The following is a 19,725-nucleotide window of genomic DNA, read 5'->3' on the forward strand; positions in this document are numbered from 1 at the left end:
GAGATGTCTTTTTGCTGAGTAACCTTTATAGTTGTGTTTTTGGTCAGTCTGTCAACATATTTATTAAGTGAATCATACTAAATGCTGGGGATAATAAAAGTTAAAACACCTCTTTGCCCTCAAGAAGATCATATTTTAATGGGAGAGACCATCTTTGGAAGCAGTTACATACATAGAAGATTTATATGATATCTGTGGAAGGTGATCTAATAAATAGATTGTATTGAGCAATCTCCTATCTAATATTATTTTTCCAGTAAAATTTCCAGTAAAATTTTCTGTAAAACAATTTATTTAACACTCATTTTTAAAACTTTGAATTCCAGATTATCTCTCTTCCTTCCCTACCAATGAGAAGACACATGTTATGCAAAACATTTCCATAAATGTCATGTGAAAGAAAACATATCTCTCAGTCCTCCCCCCCCCCAAAAAAAAACCTTCAAGAGAAATAAAGCAAAAAGAAAGTATGTTTCAATTTTTATTTAGAAACAACTAGTTCTTTCTCTGGATATAGAAGACATTTTTCATCATAAGTCCTTCAGAGTAAACTTGGATCATTGCACTGCTGAGAATAGCAATGTCATTCACAATAGATCATCTCACAACATTGCTATTACTTTATATGCAGTATATTTCACTTTGCATGAACTCATGGAGGGCTTTCCAAGTTTTTTCTTAAAGCATCCTGCTTATCATTTCTTATAGAATAATAGTATTCCATTATAATCACATATCACAATTTATTCAGTCATTTCCCAGTTGATAGGCATATCCTCAATTTCCAGTTCTTTGCCCTGAGGAAAGAGCTGGTATAAATATTTTTGTTTACATAGGTCCTTTTCCTTTACACCTAGTAATGGTATTGTATTTTAGGTCAAAGGTAAAGCATGGTTTTTATATCTCTTTGTGCATAGTTCCAAATTGCTCTACAGAATGGTCCAATCCATTTACAATTCCACCAGCAATGAAATAGTGTCTCATTTTTCCCATATACTCTCCAACATTTACCATTTTTCTTTTTTTTTTTTTTTTTTAGCCTAATAGTCAATCTAACAGGTATGAGGTAGTGACTCAGAATTGTCTTAATTGGTTATTTCTCTAACTCAATGGTGAGTTAAACTATTATTTGTTATATGACAATAAATAGTTTAATTAGTTTGTATGAAAACTTCATATCTTTGGATCATTTATCAATTAATGACTCTTTTAAAAAATTTTGACTCAATGCCCTAAATGTTTAAGAGTTAATATTTTCATCAGAGAAACTTGCTACTAAATTCTCATCACAATTATTATTGTTAACTCTATTCATCTGCTTATTCTATTTTTTTCCTTTATCATATCCCTCCTCAAAGTGTTTTGCTTTTGATCCCCTTCATCCAATATATTCTGCCTTCTCTCACTCTCCCTCTTTTTGTATTCCTATTTTCCTGAAGGATAAGACAGATTTCTATACCCATGTTGTGTGTATGTTATTTTCAATTTGAGACAATTCTTGCACCTCTTATGGCAAATAATTTACACTATTCCACCTGTCCTTTTCTCTTTCTCCCAATACCTTCTCCTCTCACTTCTCAATTTTCTTTTTTAAATCCCTTCTTCAACTCACACTTGTGTCATCTGTCAATATCTATTCCTGCTAACTTCCCTAATAATGATAAAATTTTTATGAATTACAAATGTCATCCTTCCATGCAGAAACATAAACCTTAAGTCCCTTATGATTTTCCTTTCCTGATTATCCCCTTATATTTCCCTGAGAATTATATTTTAAAAACATATTTTTCTACTCAGCTCTGATCATTTCATCATGAATTCTGGAAAGCTCTCTATTTCATTGAATTTTCACCTTTTCCCCGGAAAGATGAGACTCAGTTTTATTGGGTAGGCGATTTTTGTTTTATATTTCTAGTTTCTTAGCTCTCCAGAATACCAAGTCCTCTGATTCTTTAATGTAGAAACTGCTAAATCTTGTTATTATCCCATTGTGGCACCATAATATTTGAATTGTTTCTTTTTGGATATTTATTATATTTTCTCCTTGATCTCAGAGTTCCAGAATATGGCTCTACTATTCCTGGGAGTTTTCATCTTGGAATGTCTGTGAAGAGATAATTGGTAAATTTTTTCAGATTCTACTTTATCCTCTGGTTTTGGAAGAACAAGATAGTTATTCTTCATACTTGCAAGATGATGTCTAGGCTCTTTTTTCTTGATCATAGCTTTCAATTAGACAAAAAATTTTAAATTCTTTCTCCTGGATCTATTTTTTAGGTCAGTTTTTCAATGAGATATTTCATATTGTTTTCTATTTTTTCATTCTTTTGATTTCATTTTATTATTTCTTGATTTCTTTTAAAATTATATGCTCAATTCTGAAGTTTAAGGAATTATTTACCTTGGTGAGGTTTTATACCTTTCCCCCCATTTGGCTTATTTTGCTTTTGTAAGTCATTCTTCTTCTCATTAGAATTTTGTATTTCCTTTTGTTCTTCTTAATTGTTTTCTACTCTTACTTGATTTTCAGCATCCCTTTTGAATCCCCTTCATGGCGAATATCAATTCTTCTTTTTCTGGAGGCTTTGGATGCAGAAGCTTTGATTTTGTTACCTTCCTTTGAATGTGTGTTTTGATTTTCCTTGTTACTATAGTAACTTTTTCTTGTCAAAATCTTTATCTTTTGTTTGCTAATTTCTCCAACCTATTACTTTCCCAGTCTTAGCTCTTTGTTAAAGTAGGGTTCCGTTTCCAGAATATAGAGCTCAATGTCCAAAACCTCAGGGATTTTGTGCATCTCTTTTCAGAAATCCTTCTAGGGACCTGTAAGTTTTCAATTCTTACAAGGGAGTATGTTCCAAAGAGAGGTGTGTTTACTACTTTCCTGGCCTGTGGTCTGTGAGTGACCACAAGTACTTTTTTTTCTGCCCTGAAACTGTGAAGAGGGTTCCCAAACCACTCTGGCTATAAGCTCTGTGCTCCTCCTTTCCCGGGGACTATGAGCCATGACAGCATTCCAGATCTCAGTATGGGTAAAGTAGCAGAGTTTGGTCAGTAAAAAGATCACCATGTGACCAGCTGTTTGATTGCTTTATTGTCTGTGAGCTGAGACCTCTGTAATCCCCTGGTGCTGCTGCTAATGCAGTGGTTTCCAAAGCCCACTCCTAGTTTTCTGGTTTTCCAAGGACCCCTCATATTCATGAGACAAACCTTTTGTTTTTTGCCAAGTTTTTAAGTCTTCTTTGGTGTTTGTGGGTTAAGAGATCTGAAAAACACTATTGCTGCTACTGATTAAGTTACCCAAGGTTCCTGGTTTTCTGGGGCTGTGGCCATACTGGCTTGATCAGGTCTGAGACTGCATTACTATGCTTCCTAATGCATCAGACCTTTCCTCCTGACTTTCTAAGTTGTCTTCATCTGGAAATTGTTCTATTCCATCTTTTTGTGGGTTTTGGTGCTCTAAAATTTGTTTAGAATCATTATTTAAAGATATTTGAAGAGGTTTGGGAGGGAGTTCAATGAAGTCCTGATTTTGTTTCACCATCATGGCTCTGCCCCATATAACTCTGTTATACAGAGTTGAAAAAACAAAACAAAACCATAAGACCAATGGGATGTCATAATTTCTGTCCATTTTTTGACAACATCATCTAATTCTTCATTATGTATTAGTAGGAGAAAGCTTTCAGTTGTTTTTTCATATTTTCATTAAAATCTTTTAGTTAACAGTTATCAATTTCTTCCCAATTCTTTTTCTTTTAAAGAAATTTATGTATTTTTCTCTTCCTTCAGTACTTCTTCCTCTTTAAGATTTCTTGACAGTTAATCCTAAAATGCCTTCAAAATTTTGTCATTTCCATCATGAACCTTTTTTGAACTTTTGCAGCTACTTTTACCATTTTCATTTTCTTTATTGCCATTTCTACTTCCTTCTATAATATCAGGGACTATAATAATAAGATTCCAAATGTAATATAACTCCACTGAAACTGATGGAGAAAAAAGTTTAGAGATTAAAATCTTGGCTTTTAAAATTTTCTTTATTTTCCTCCTTGTTTTATTTTAAAATATTTTTGAATTGATATTGGTTAATTGATCCGGTTACACTCTCTGAAAATTAACTTTTATTGCATAATTTATCAGCATTTTATATGAGTAACATATATTAATATTGGTCAAATCTTTTATTATCCCCAAGAAGATTTTATAAATGAGTTTATATTCATATTCTTTAAAAAATTTAAAACATTTTATTTTCCCCCATTTGTATGTTAAAACATTTTTAATATTTGTTTTTCTTAAAATTTTGCCTTGAAAAATCTATGCCTTTTCCCCTTCTTCTTCCCATTCCCTGGAATGATAAGAAATCAGATACAAATTATACCTGTGCAGTCATATAATTTCCATATTAGTCATTTTGGGCAAGAAGATTAAAAAGAAGGAAATGAAAGTGAAAAATCACATACTTCAATAGCTATATTAAAATAATACAAATAATAATAAAATAAGCTACATTAAAACAATATTAATTTTTTCTCTGGAGACAGTATACTTCATTCGTTACTAGTCCTTTAGGTTTATCTTGGATATTGTTGAGAATAATTAAGTCATTCATAGTTCTTCACCAAACAATATTGCTTCTACTGTGTATAACATTTTCTTGGTTCTATTCAATTCATTTTGCATCAGTTTATGTAGTCTTTCCAGGATTTTTTCTTAAATTTTCCTGTTTGTCCTTTCTTTTAACATCATGAGAATTCATTATAATCATATACTACAGCTTGTTTAGCATTCTCAATTGATGGGCATTTTTTCAATTTCCAAATTTTAGATTGGTGCCATAAATATTTTGCACATATAGGTCTTTTCTCTCTCTCTCTTTTTGGGATACAGATCTAGCATTGATTGGTATTAGTGCATCAAAGGGTCTTCACAGTTTTATAGCCTTTTCACTTTATATGCCTTTGGGCAAAATTCCAAATTGCCCTCCATAATGGTTGAATCAATTCTCAACTCCTCCAACAGTGCTATATTATATTCTGATTTCTTGGCTTTCATGCTGCTCTGCCTGGAAACAATATCAAGTATTTGCTAGTAGAAGTGATTGTTTCAAGGTTCTTTTTGCCTCCTTCTTGTGTTGTTTTCTTTTTATCAGTTAAATTTTCATTCAAAATGGTGAAAGTATTTTCAAAGTCCATTTCTTTATGGATTTATTTTCAGCATTTGTAACTTGCTTAAATAATCAAGTTAAATAGTTTTAATTATACACTATATCATCTTCTAATCTGTATCCCTTATTTTAATTTGATGTTATTAGTTTTTTTCTTTCTCATTTTCTTCTTTTTGTTCTGATTTTTCTTGTGAAGCATGATAAATGTAGAAATATGCATAGAAGAACTGCACATGTTTAACCTGTATTAGATTATTTGCTGTCTATGGGAGGAAGGTAGGGAAAGGGAGGGAGAAAAATTGAGAACACAAGATTTTTCAAGGGTAAGTATTGAAAAATATCTTTACATGTATTTTGAAAATAAAAAGCTATTTTTTTTTAAAAAAGGAAAGTTACAAGTCTAATTATACATAGATAGATGAAAGAAATGATTGTCATATCAGTAGCTAGGCATTTGCTCTCTGCTAACTATATGGTAATTTTCATTGTGATGTTCTTTGTGCTTTTTTATGTTCAGTACTTTTCTTTAAAAAATATTAAAAATAAATGGTTATAAAATTTCTTACTAGCCTATAAGCCCTTGGTCTCTTTTTTTTCTTAGTCCTAAACCATACTTCCTAATGCATCATTCTCTACATTTTGACTTAAATTAAAAAAAATTCCAAACTTGTTAAAAAATTGGGATAATTTATCTGTCTAATAGAAAGAAGAAACAACTCAAATGGTAACCCGCAGAAATGTCTTTGGATTTCTTTTATCTAAATCTTGGAAGGAAACCCTTTCCTATTTGAACTCTAAGCTTCTATTCTCATCTCTAGGACTGGATAATTTTCTTTACTCTGAAGTACATTGAACTTTATTTGAGCTAAAATTCAGCTATAATCCCCAAATAAGCCTTTATTACTACCCTTATGCTTCTCTAAACCTTCTATCTATTTGGGATATTCTAGGGCTTGAACTATGATGCTTAACTAGGACATGCTACTTTTGATAAGTACTCTCCCCCTTATCTCTTTAATTGTGGATTTCTTTTCATTGAGTTAATCAAATATTGAATTTTGAAGGGCTTATTGAGTTCATATAATTTCTAACTTCTATTTTAATTCCATAAAGTACCAATTACCTTAAATAGAGACATTTTTGTTTATGCACATAAGCAGTGTAAGATGAATTACCAGAGTATCTTACAAAATCATATTTTTTGGTGCCTTTGGACACATAATAAAAACAATCCTGCTGATTTTTTTGTATTTGTCTCTCCAAGGAAAACCTATGGGCTCTCCTTTTATGTAAGTAAAACTCTCTTATATGATTTGTGGTAAGAATGCCACTATTTATAGTTTCCAGACAAGAATTTTACATTTAAAGTACAAAGAATTAAACTAAAGTTTATAGATAATCTACAAATTGATTTTCAAATCCCATTTACCTTTTGTCTTCTACATTGCTTCTGTTACTACAGAAATACAAGGGAACTTTATAAGGCTTGTACCATTTTATATATTTTTTCCATTGGTTGCCAAGGCCAAATGATGCAATACAACAATGACCATTCATGATAATCTCTGAAACTAATTTGGCTGAAATTCAGAAAGCAGATACAATTTGTCTTCAAGACCTTTTTCTTTTCTTTTTTTTTTTTTCAAAAGTACCTTATTTTCCCAAATACATGTAAAGATACATTTTTAACATTCATTTTTGTAAGATTTGGTGTTCCAAATTTTTCTCCCTTTCTCATCTTCCCCCTCCCCAAGCAAGCAATCTGATGTAGGTTAGACATGTGCCATTATTTTAAACATATTTCCATATTTATTATGTTGTACAAGAAAAATCAGATGAAAAGGGGAAAAAACTGCAAGAAAGAAAAAAAGCCAAACAAGCAAACAAACAACAACAATAAAATGCTATGCTTTAATCCACATTCAGTTTCCATAGTCTCTATGGATGCAGATGGCATTTTACATCACAAGTCTATTAGAATTGTTTTGAGTCACTGCATTGTTAGAGTCAAGTTCATCACAGTTGATCATCACATAATCTTGTTATTGTGTACAATGTTCTCCTGGTTCCACTCATTTCACTCAGCATTAGTTTATTTAAGTATTCCTGGTTTTTCTGAAATCATCCTGTGGATTTCCTGCAGATTGTTTCTTTTAAAAAATCAATAATATTCTGTTACACTCATATGCAACAACTTAGCCATTTGACAACTGATGGGCATCTACTCAGCTTCCGGTTCCTTGTCACCACTAAAAGTGCTGCTACAAACATTTTTTTTTTTTTTTCACATATTGGTCCTTTTCCCTTTTTTATTTTATTTTTATTTTTAAAGCTTTTTATTTTCAAAACATACGCAACATTGACCCTTACATAGCCTTATGTTTCAGATTTTCCCTTCCTTCCCTCCACCCCCTCCTCTAGTTGACAAGCAATACAATATATGTTATGCGTGTTAAAATATATGTTAAATCCAATATGTGTAAACATATTTGATACAATTCTCTTGCTATGCAAAAAAAAATCAGATCAAAAGGAAAGAAAATGAGTAAAAAAAATAAAATGCAAGCAAGCAACAACAAAAAGAGTGAGAATGTTAAGTTGTAATTCACACTCAGTTCCCACAGTCCTCTCTCTGATGAATCAATCCAAGTCCTGTCATTGACGAAAAATCATTTCTTTTTCTTCTCATTGAAAAAGCTAAAATTTCCAGTACAATATTGTGTAAAAGTGGTGATAATGAGCAACCTTGTTTCATTCTTTATCTTACTGGGAATGCTTCTAGGTTATTCCTCATTACATATAATGCTTGCTGATGGTTTTACATAGATGCTACTCATCATTAAAAAAACAAAAAAAACCAAACAAACAAACAAAAAAACTACATTTATTCCTGTACTCCTAGTGTTTTTAATTAGAAAGGGTGCTAGATTTTGTCAAAAGCTTTTTCTGTATTTATTGAGATAATCATATGATTTCTGTTAGTTTGATTATTGTTATGGTCAATTATGCTGGTAGTTTTCCTGATGTTGAACCAGCCCTACGTAAATCCCCACATTGTCATAATGCATTATCCAGGTAATATGTTGCTGTAATCTCTTTACTAATATTTTATTTAAATTTTTTGCTTTGATATTCATTAGGGAAACTGGTTTATATGTTTCTTTCTCTTTTTGGTCCTCCCTGGTTTAGGAATCAGCACCATATCAGTGTCATAAAAGGAATTTGGTAAGACTATTTCTTTCCCTTATATTTTCAAATAGTTTATATAGTATTTGAATTAATTGTTCTTTAAATGTTTATTAGAATATACTTGTAAATTCATCTGGCCCTGGAGATTTTTTCTTAGGGAGTTAATTAATGGCTTGTTCAATTTCTTTTTCCAAAATGGAATTATACATTCACTCATCTGTTAATCTGAGAAATTTATAGTTTTGTAAGTATTCATCCATTTCAGTTAGATTATCTGATTTATTGTCATGCAATTGGGAAAAATAGCACCTAATTATTACTTTGATTTTCTCTTCAATTTTTGATACTGGTAATTTGGTTTTCTTCTTTCCTTGACCTAATTAAATTAATTAAAACCCAATTAAAACCAAAGGTTTAACTATTTTGTTGGATTTTTTTCATAAAACCACTCTTAATTTTTTTAATTTGAATTTTATTTACATCTCCTTTGATTTTCAAAATTTATAATTTCATATTTAATTGGGTATTTTTAATTTGTTATTTTTCTATCTTTTTCAGTTGCATGTCTAAGTCATTGATCCTCTCTTTCACTGTTATAATCATTGAAGCATCTAGAGATGGAAAATTTCCCCTAATAAGAGCTTTGGCTCCATCGCACAAGTTTTGATATGTTATCTAAGATTTTAATCAAAACTCTTGTGGTGTGTTGCCAACATCTCTGACCCTAGGATCCTCTTCACACCATAATGATGCATTGGAATAGCACTTACTCTTTAATTTTGACTGAGCCTCTGATTTCTTTGGTATAAGAACTTGTCTGTAAGGAAAGTCTCTTTGCCATTGTAGGCCAGCATCTCTCTTGAACTCACAAACTGACAAGTTTACCTGCAGAACTGACAAATTGACTTGTGCACAGCATCACATAGGCAGAGGTTGAACCCATGTCTTCCAAGCTTTGTGTTCAGATTTCTTTTCTTTCTTTCTTTCTTTCTTTCTTTCTTTCTTTCTTTCTTTCTTTCTTTCTTTCTTTCTTTCTTTCTTTCTTTCTTTCTTTCTTTCTTTCTTTCTTTCTTTCTTTCTTTCTTTCTTTCTTCTTTCTTTCTTTCTTTCTTTCTTTCTTTCTTTCTTTCTTTCTTTCTTTCTTTCTTTCTTTCTTCTTCTTTCTTTCTTTCTTTCTTTCTCTCTCTCTCTCTCCCTCTCTCTCTCTCTCTCTTTCTTTCTTTCTTTCTTTCTTTCCTCCTCCTCCTCCTCCTCCTCCTCCTCCTCCTCCTCCTCCTCCTCCTCCTCCTCCCTCCTCCTCCTCCTCCTCCTCCTCCTCCTCCTCCTCCTCCTCCTTCCCTCCTCCTCCTCCTCCTCCTCCTCCTCCTCCTCCTCCTCCTTCTTCTTCTTCTTCTTCTTCTTCTTCTTCTTCTTCTTCTTCTTCTTCTTCTTCTTCTTCTTCTTCTTCTTCTTCTTCTTCTTCTTCTTCTTCTTCTTCTTCTCCTCTCTCTCTCTCTCTCTCTCTCTCTCTCTCTCTCTCTCTCTCTCCTCTCTCTCTCTGTCTTTCTTTTTTTTTATTTCTTTCTAAAAGTTATTCTACTTTGAGAAATATTCCAACAATCTTGTCTTTTCTCCTTTGGGACCATTTTTCTTTGATACTATTGGTAGCAAATCCCAATAAAAATAGGGAGAGGGTAGTGAACCATATATAAACACCCTTATGGGCTGCATATTGACTATAAAATCTCAAAATTACATTACCTATATTTTATTTATTCGTTAACTATTTTCCAGTTGCATTTTAATATTTCTGAGGTATGACTTAGGAGTGTTGAAGAGGATTGTATATTTGACACTTTTGCTGTATGCCATGGCATCATAAACTTTGGGACAGGCCACTGACTCAGTTCCTATCCTAGTTCATGATTCATAGAAACAAAAATGGTTTTTTCTCCAGAAATAGAAAAGACAACACATTGTGGGTCATGATTTTTCCTCTTATAACAAAACACTATTAGGCTTTATAGAATTGAAAAAAAAATACCTTATTTTTAGGATTAAAATGGTTAATCTAGGATTAAAGTATATCCCACCCAAACTTTTTAGTTTAATAATTCATCTCAATGCCATAATAGACAAATGAAATTACTTTCCCCACTTAGGAAATATTCTTATTAAATTAGATTCCCAATTATGGAGATAACAATAGAATGTTACAATATCATAGTTAGAAGGCATGTCAGAGACTATTGAGCCCAATCCCTTCATTGCATGAATGGGAATGTTAATACAGTAATAAAGTGAGTTGTACTAGGTCATATCATTAATATCCTATCTACTTCATAATGCTACCTTTCTATCTTCCCTTTTCTTAAGCTTTAACCTAAACAAAATTTATTCAAAAAAATTTGTTCTCTTTGTCTCTCTATCCTTCCCTTCTTTGTTTCTCAAAATATATCTTTTATAAAATTTTGTATATAATTTTTATTTATATCTTTTATAAATTTAATAAATTTGTATATTTTTCTAAATTTTATAAAATTTATTATATATTAAATCAAATTACATTCACAGAGCCTAAGTTTTTGTTACTATTTGTCTTTGGTGATTAATGTTTATAAAAACTTGAGAAAATGTCAATTATTTTTATTGTTTCTTTTTTTTGTGTTGTTTTACATATTTTATATTGTTTTTTATATGACCATTGTGACTACATCCCTGCCTATACTCTTATCTAATGAGCCATCCCTTGCAACTGTTAGGATTCTTGCTGATGTTATGGGTCAGAACTTGAGACAAGGTAATGTGCTTAATTCACACTTTTAAAAGGAGTTTACACCTTTAGACTTCTGAAATGAGTTTACACCTTTAAAGGAGCTCCCTCATTGATTCTGTAAGGAGTTCCTACAAGCCCATGGAGTACCCATAAGCCCATTCTCTGGGAGGATAAAAGGAGGTAAGACTCAATGGGAAGAGTCAATCTGGAGAGAGTCTGATGTGAGTCAAGGGAGAACTTCAGGGAAGCTCGAGGAGATTCAGAGCTAGGATTCCATGGATTTACAAGTCCAGCAGATTCACAAGTCTAAAGGAAAAGCCTGCTCATGGACTTCTGGGAGATTCACATCTAGGACTGAATTCTGGGAAACCCACAATCCCACACTCTCAGAGGCAGAGTCTGATTTCCACACTCTAAGAGATTCAGAGTCAAGAGTTCATTCCCACATCTACCTTTGTGCTGGCTGGAGGCTTTGGATTCAGAGGTAGAGACTAGAGACTAGAGAGAACTAACTGGGCCGGAGAAAAAGAATCAAGACTTTGAAGGACACAATATAGGATCTGGACTTTAAATCCTGGCTGCATTTTGGGATTGTTGAATTGAAACTAAAACTAAGGCTGGCTCCAGAAGCTCCCCAAGAGATCTCCTCCCAGAATATGATTATATTTTAGAGAAACAAATTACATTTTGGCGCCCAACGTGGGGCAAAGACTTTTGCTTATTCTGATTCTGGCTGATTCTGAGCCCTTCCGGGGGCTAGTCCAGACTTTACATTTTGGCACCCGAACAGGGACAGACACAATCCTGATTCCAGTGGAAAAGAGATTCCAGTGGAAAAGCCTTTGATCCAGATTTCAGTGGAAAAATCTTTCTGACCCAGAAATTTGGGTGAGTAAAACAAGGAAACTTTGTTAAAGAGATAAAGTAGAATTTCAGCGAAATGGGGCAAATTAAAAAAAAAAAAAAAACAAACAGCCTTCTGTTTCTGTTCAAGGAAAATGTTTAGAGAGCATTGTCAAGGTTATGAAAAGCCAAGGATTGATTATAATTTTGGAGGAGATCATTGAACTTTTAAAAACTGTGCAGGTCAGATGTCCTTATTTTTCTATGGAAAAAGAATTGGATCTAGAGGAATGGAAATTAGTAGGAGAGGAATTTTGTCAATACTACAACAAAAATGTACCTAACTCAATTTCCAAAGATAACACTTAACACATACAATTTAATTCAACTGGCTTTAGGAAATTATATAAGTTATAGAATAAGGAAAAAGAAGAAGGAGCAAGAAGGGGAGGTATCAACTAAACTAGGTGAAAAGGATGAATCAGATAACAATGGAGTTAAGTACAATTCTGAGCAATAGGAGCAGGTCCCTAGAAAGATTTCTGGAAATAGTTGCAAACCCCCCCTGAAGCTTGTGACAATGCACCCTCAATGCTGAAAATGGATGGTTACTTTAACAAAGAGTTGTAGCAGAAAATAAGCAGGCAACAGAAAAAAAATATTTTGACCTTAAATAATTCTGATGGTGACAAGGAAGATTAAAACACATACTCAAAAAACAGACAATAAAGTTAAAGCATCTACATTCAAAGCCTCCAAGAAAAATAGGAATTGATCTCAGGTCATGGAAGATTCCAAAAGGGATTTTGAAAAGCAAGAAAGAGAGATGGGAGAAAATTAGGAAGAGATTTAGTGTGGTACAAAAGGAAATACAAAAAGCTAATGAGAAGAAAATTACATTAAAAAGCAAAATTGATCAAATGGGAAAAGTGGCACAAAAATTCACTGAGGAAAATAATTCCTTGAAAATTAGAATTGAGCAAATGAGAGCTAGAGACTTTATGAGAATTCAAGAAACAATAAAACAAAACCAAAAGAATGAAAAAAGAAAACAATGTGAAATATCTCATTGGAAAAACAACTGATCTGGAAAATAGATCCAGGAGAAATAATTTAAAATTTAAAAAAATTATTTGTCTACCTGAAAACCATGATGAAAAAAGAGCCTAGATATCAACTTTAAAAAAAAAAATTGTCAAAGGAAACTCTCCTGATATCTGGAACCATAGCGTAGAATAGAATTTGAAAGAATCCACCAATCACATTTTTTTAATTAAAGCTTTTTATTTAGAAAACATATGAATAGGTAATTTTTCAACACTGACCCTTGCAAAACCTTCTGTTCCAAATTTTCCCCTCCTTTTCCCCAATCCCCTCCCCTAGATGACAAGTAGTCCAATACATGTTAAATATGTTAAAATATATGTTAAATCCAACATATGTATACATATTTATACAGTTATCTTGCTGCACAAAAAAAAATTAGATCAAAAGGAAAAAAAAAAGTCTGAGAAAGAAAACAAAATGCAAGGAAACAACAACAGAAAGAGTGAAAACACTATGTTGTGGTCCACACTTAGTTCCCACAGTTCTCTTTCTGGATGTGGCTGATTCTCTTGATGACTGAACAATTAGAACAGGTTTGAATCATCTCATTGTTAAAGAGAGTCATTTCCATCAGAACTGATCATTGTATAGTCTTGTTGTTGCCACATATAATGATCTCCTGATTCTGCTCATATCACTTAGCATCAGTTCATATAAGTTTCTCCAGGCCTCCCTGAAATCATTCTGTTGGTTGTTTATTACAGAACAATAATATTTCATAACAATCACAAACCATACTTTATTTGGCCATTCTCCAATTAATGAGTATCCATTCAATTTCCAGTTTCTTTCCACTACAAAAATGGCTACCACAAACATTTCTGCACATGTGTGTCCCTTTCCCTTCTTTAATATTTCTTTGGGATATAAGCCCAGTAGAAACACTTCCGGGTCAAAGGGTATACATAGTATGATAACTTTTTGAGCACAGTTCCAAATTGCTCTCCAAAATGGCTGGATTTGTTCACAGTTCCACCAACAATGTATTAGACTCCTAGTTTTCCCACATCCCCTCCAACATTCATCATTATCTTTTCCTGTCTTTTTAGCCAATCTGAGAGGTGTGTAGTGTATCTCAGAGGTGTCTTAATTTGCATTTCTCTGATCAATAGTGATTTGAAAAACCTTTTCATATGACTAGAAATAGTTTCAATTTTTTCATATGAAAATTGTCTGTTCATATCCTTTGACCATTTATCAATTCGAGAATGGCTTGAATGATTATAAATTTGAGTCAATTCTCTATATGTTTTAGAAATTAGGCCTTTATCAGAACCTTTGAATATAAAAATGTTTTCCCATTTTATTGCTTCCTTTCTAATTTTGTCTGAATTAGTTTTGTTTGTACAAAAACTTTTTAACTTAATGTAATCAACATTAACAATTTTGTAATCACTAATGATTTCTAATTTTGTTTTGGTCACAAATTCCTTCCTCCTCCACAGGTCTGAGAGGTAAACTATCTTATGTTCTTCTAATTTGTTTATAATATCATTCTTTATGTCTACATCAGGAACCCATTTCAACCTTATCTTGGTATACGATGTTATGTGTAGGTCAGTGCCTAGTTTCTGCCTTAATAGTTTCCAATTTCCCCAGCAAATTTTGTCAAATAGTGAATTCTTATCCCCAAAGCCTTTGAATTTGTCAAACACTAGATTGCTATAGTTATTTTTTATTATTAAAGCTTTTTATTTACAAAGTATAAGCATGAGTAATTTTTCCAACATTGATCCTTGAATAATCTTTTGTTCCAAATTTTCCCCTCTTTCTCCCCACCCCACCTCCTAACTGGCAGGTAGTCCAATACATGTTAAATATGTTGAAATACATATTAGATCCAATATATGTATACTCATTTATACAGTTATTTTGTTGCACAAGAAAAATCCGATCAAGAATGGAAAAAAAATTGAGAAAGAAAACAAAATGCATGCAAATAACAACAGAGAGAGGGAGAATGCTATGTTGAATTCCATACTCTGTTCCCCCTATCTTCTCTCTGAGTGTAGATGGTTCTCTTCATCACTGCACAAGTGGAACTGGTTTGATCTGATCACAGTTCCACCAACAATGTATATTAGTGTCCCATTTTCCCACATCCTCTCTAACATTCACCATTATCTTTTCCTGTCATCTTAATCAATCTAATAGGTGTGTAGTAGTATCTGAGAGTTGTCTTAATTTGTAGTTCTCTGGATCAATATGATTTGGGTCACCTTTTCATGTGGCTACAAATAGTTTCAATTTCTTCATCTGAAAATTGTCAGTTCATATCCTTTGAATATTTGTCAATTGGAGAATGGCTTGAATGATCATAAATTTGAATCAATTCTCTATATGTTTTAGAAATGAGGCCTTTATCAGATCATTTGGATGTAAAAATATTTTCCTATTTTATTGTTTCCCTTCTAATATTGTCTGCATTAGTTTTGTTTGTACAAAAAATTTTAACTTAATATAATCAAAATTAGCTATTTTATGATCAATACTGATATCTAGCTCTTCTTTGGTCACAAATTCCTTCCTCTTCCACAAGGCTGAGAGGTAAACTATGTTAAGTTCTTCTAAATTATTTATAATATCATTCTTTATGTCTAGATCATGAACGCATTTCAACCTTATCTTAGTTTACAGTGTTAGGTGTGGGTCTATGTCTACTTTCTGCCATACTAATTTCTAATTTTCCCAGCAGTTTTTGTCAAATAGTGAATTCTTATCCTAAAAGATGGGACCTTTGGGTTTGCCAAATACTGGATTGTTATAGTCATTGGATACTTTGTTCTGTGAATCTAAGCTATTCCACTGATCAACTTCTCTATTTCTTAGCCAGTACCAAATGGTTTTGATGACCGCTGCTTTATAATATAGTTTTAGGTCATCATATCATCTGCAAAGAGTGATAATTTGGTTTCCTCATGACCTACTCTAATTCCTGTAATCTCTTTTTCTTCTGTTATTGCCAAAGCTAATATTTCTAATACAATATTGAATAGTAATGGTGACAGTGGGCAGCTTTGTTTTATTCCTGATCTTATTGGGAATAGTTCTAGTTTGTCCCCATGATGCTTGTTGATGGTTTTAAACAGATACTATTGATCATTTTAAGGAAAAGTCCATTTTTGCCTATACTCTGTAGTGTTTTTTAAAAGGAATGGATTTTGGATTTTATCAAATGTTTTTCGGCATCAATTGAGATAATCATATGATTTTTGTTAGTTTGGTTATTGATATAGTTGATTATGTTATTAGTTTCCTAATATTGAAGTAGCCCTGCATTCCTGGTATAAATCTGACTTCATCCTAGTGTATTATCAGGGGGATGATTTTCTGTAATCTTGTTGCTAATATTTTATTTAAAATCTTTGAATCAATATTCATTAGGGAAATTGGTCTTTAAATTTTCTCAGTTTTCACCTTACCTGGGTTTTCACCATATCTGTGTCATAAAAAAAAAAAAATTGGTAGGACTCCTTTCCCTATTTTTTCAAATAGTTTATATAGTATTGGAATTAATTGTTGGTCAATTTTTTTTTTTATGAACCACTGAAAAAAAAGTGTCTCCATTCAATTTTTCCTAAAGACCTATCATACCAAACTTTTCTAACATTTTTTACTTCTTTAACTTCTTTACTATTTATTTTGAGGTTAGATTTATCTAGTTCTGAAAGAGCAAGTTTGAGATCCCCAGCTGCCCCAGGGCAAAAGGAGACAAAACTCAGATCAATGAGTTGAGCATGCAAGTAAAAAAAAAATTAAAAAAAAAAAAACCTAGAACAAATTAAAAACCACCAAGTGAGGACCAAATTGGACTTTCCAAAAATTAAAGATGAGATTGATAACACTAAAAGTAAAATGCTCTTGAGCTAATAAATAAATGTAGGAGCTGGTTTCATGCTGGGGCAGGGGGTGGAGGGGAGAGAGAAATAAGATAGATAAGACATTAGTTAATTTGATTAAAAAAAAAAAGAAAACCAACTATCTAATATCAAAAATAGGAAAGATGAAACCATTACCAATGAAGAAGAAATCAAAGCAATCATTAGAAAATATATGCCAATAAATCTGGCAATATGAATAAAATTAACAGATATTTATGAAAATATAAATTACCTAGATTAATAGGTCAGGAAATAGAATACCTAAATAATTACAAACTCCCTAAGAAAAAATCCCCAGAGAGGAATGGGTTCACAAGCAAACTCTACCAAACATTTAATTAATTCCAATGCTATATAAACTATTTGGTAAAATACGCAAAGAAATCCTAACATATTAAGGACCACACTTAAGTGTGAAGGGACAAGTCGATTTTACTTCACCTGAAGCATAATGGATTCTTCTCCAGCCCTTTACCTTTATTCTGTATGTGTCACTATGCTTTAAATGTGTTTCTTGTAAATAACATTTTCTAGGAATCTGGCTTTTAATCCTGTCTGTTATTCACTTCCATTTTCTGGGAGAGTTCATCCCAGTCACATTCACAGTTAAAAGAACTAATTCTGTACTTCGTGCCATCTTATTTATCCTAAAGTTATGCTTTTCTCTTTTCTTTCCCTCTTCCCTCCTCCCCAGTATTTTGCCTTTGATGACCACCTCCCTCAAACAGCCTTCCCCCTTTTTTATACCTTTCTCCTAATACTTCTGTTTTCCTTTCCATTAGTCTTTCCCTTTCTTTTTCTCTCTCCCCTCCCACTTCCCTATAAGGTGAGACAAGTTTCTCTGTGAAACCAAATATATGATATTCTTTGAGCCAGATTTGATGACAGTAAAATTCACACAATGCTCATCCCCACCCTTCTTTCCCTCAAATATAATAGGTCTTTGCCTCTTTGTGAGATGTAATTTCCCTTATTTTACCTCCTCATTTCTCTTTTTTACAGTATCATCCCCTTTCCATCTCTAGATTCTTTTTATATTATCATGATAAAATCAAATTATACCTCCACTCTCTAAATATACTCATAACAGAAATATAGTTCTCAAGAGTTCTTTCCTTTTTACCTTTTTATGTTTCTCTTGAGATTGGTATTTGGAGATCAAATTTTTTGTTCAGTTCTGGTCTTTTCATTAGAAATAGATGAAATTCACCTGCATCAATGAATGTCCATCTTCTTCCCTGAAAGATAGGGCTTATTTTAGCTGGATAGCTTATTTTTGGCTGTAATGCAAGTTCCTTTGCCTTTTGGAACATCAGATTCCAGGTCTTTTGAACCTTTAAGATGGAAGCTGCTAGGTCCTGGGTGATACTACTTGTGGCTCCTTGGTATTTAAATTGTTTCTTTCTGGCTGCTTGCAATATCTTTTCCTTGATACAATAATTCTGAAATTTAGCCAGTATATTCCTTAGGGATTTAATTTTGGGATCTCTATCAGGAGATGATCAGTGAGTTCCTTCACTGGCTATTTTAACTTCTGATTCTAAGATATCAGGGTTGTTTTCCTTTATGATTTCCTGTAAGATAATGTCTAGATTCTTTTTTTTCATCATGGTTTTCAGGAATTCCAATAATCCTTAGATTTTCTCTCCTAGTTCTATTTTACCAGGTCAGTTGTTTTTCCTAGGAGGTATTAACATTTTCTTTTCTTTTTTCTTTTTCTTTTTTGTTTGTTTGTTTGTTTTTGTTTGACTGATTCTTGAAGTCTTATTGGGTCATTCACTTCCATCTCTTCAATTCTAATTTTTAGTGTATTATTGTCTTCAGTAACCTTTTTAGCTCCTTTTGTAATTGGCCAATTGAATTGTTTTATTCATTGCATTTTTTTCCATTTCACAAAGTTTGTTTTTAAATGAATTGGTATTTGTTTCATATCTATTTTTAGGGCATTGTATGCTTTTTCTATTCCTTCTTACAATGATCTCATTTCCTTTCCCCATTTTTCTTCTAACTCACTTTTAAGATCCTTTATGCAATCTTTCAAGAAAGCCTTGTGAAATGGGGACCTAGCTCATATCTCCCTTTCAGGCTTTATTTGCAGTTGCTTTGCCTTTAGGAATCTCAGGATTTGACTTCTGTTCTCTCTCAACATAAAAGTTGTCTATGGTGAGAGTTCTTTTTGTTTTTTTTTGCCATCATTTTTAAAGGGTTGAGATCTGCTCTTAACAGAAAGGAGCAACATCTGCTTTAGTTTGCCCTGGGGCATTTCTGCTGATTGACTTCCAGTTTGGGGTAATAGTGGTTAATTCCCACATTCTTCCAGGATTTGGTGATTTACAATTTGCCTTTTGTAGCATATCTGTCAAACCACCTGCTTGCAACCAGTGCAGTAGCCTAAGAGGCTCACAGAAGATTTCCTGGTGTGTGGAACCTGCAACACTCTGACTCCCCTCCCCAATTCCTTGCCCAGTGTCCCTGTGCTTTGGTCTGGGCTCAGCTGACTGTCCCCCTGCCTGTTTGAAACAGATCTGTTCTGAAGTTCTTCCAAGGTATCTTCTTCTGGAAATGTGTTGTACTCCAAATAGTTGTTGGTCCTTTGATGCCAAAACCACTTTAGAGGCTTAATCTGCTGTTGGTTTGAGAGAAGGTCAGAGGATGCCACAGAAAGTCATGTCTGCTCTCTACCATCTTGGCTCTGACCCCAGAGGCTGCTGGGCATTATGGGAACTACATGCTAGTGGCTGCTGGGGATCTACTTCTGAACACCACAATAGATACCTTCA

Source organism: Sminthopsis crassicaudata, chromosome 1 (assembly GCF_048593235.1).
Source record: "Sminthopsis crassicaudata isolate SCR6 chromosome 1, ASM4859323v1, whole genome shotgun sequence".
Classification (NCBI taxonomy): domain Eukaryota; kingdom Metazoa; phylum Chordata; class Mammalia; order Dasyuromorphia; family Dasyuridae; genus Sminthopsis; species Sminthopsis crassicaudata.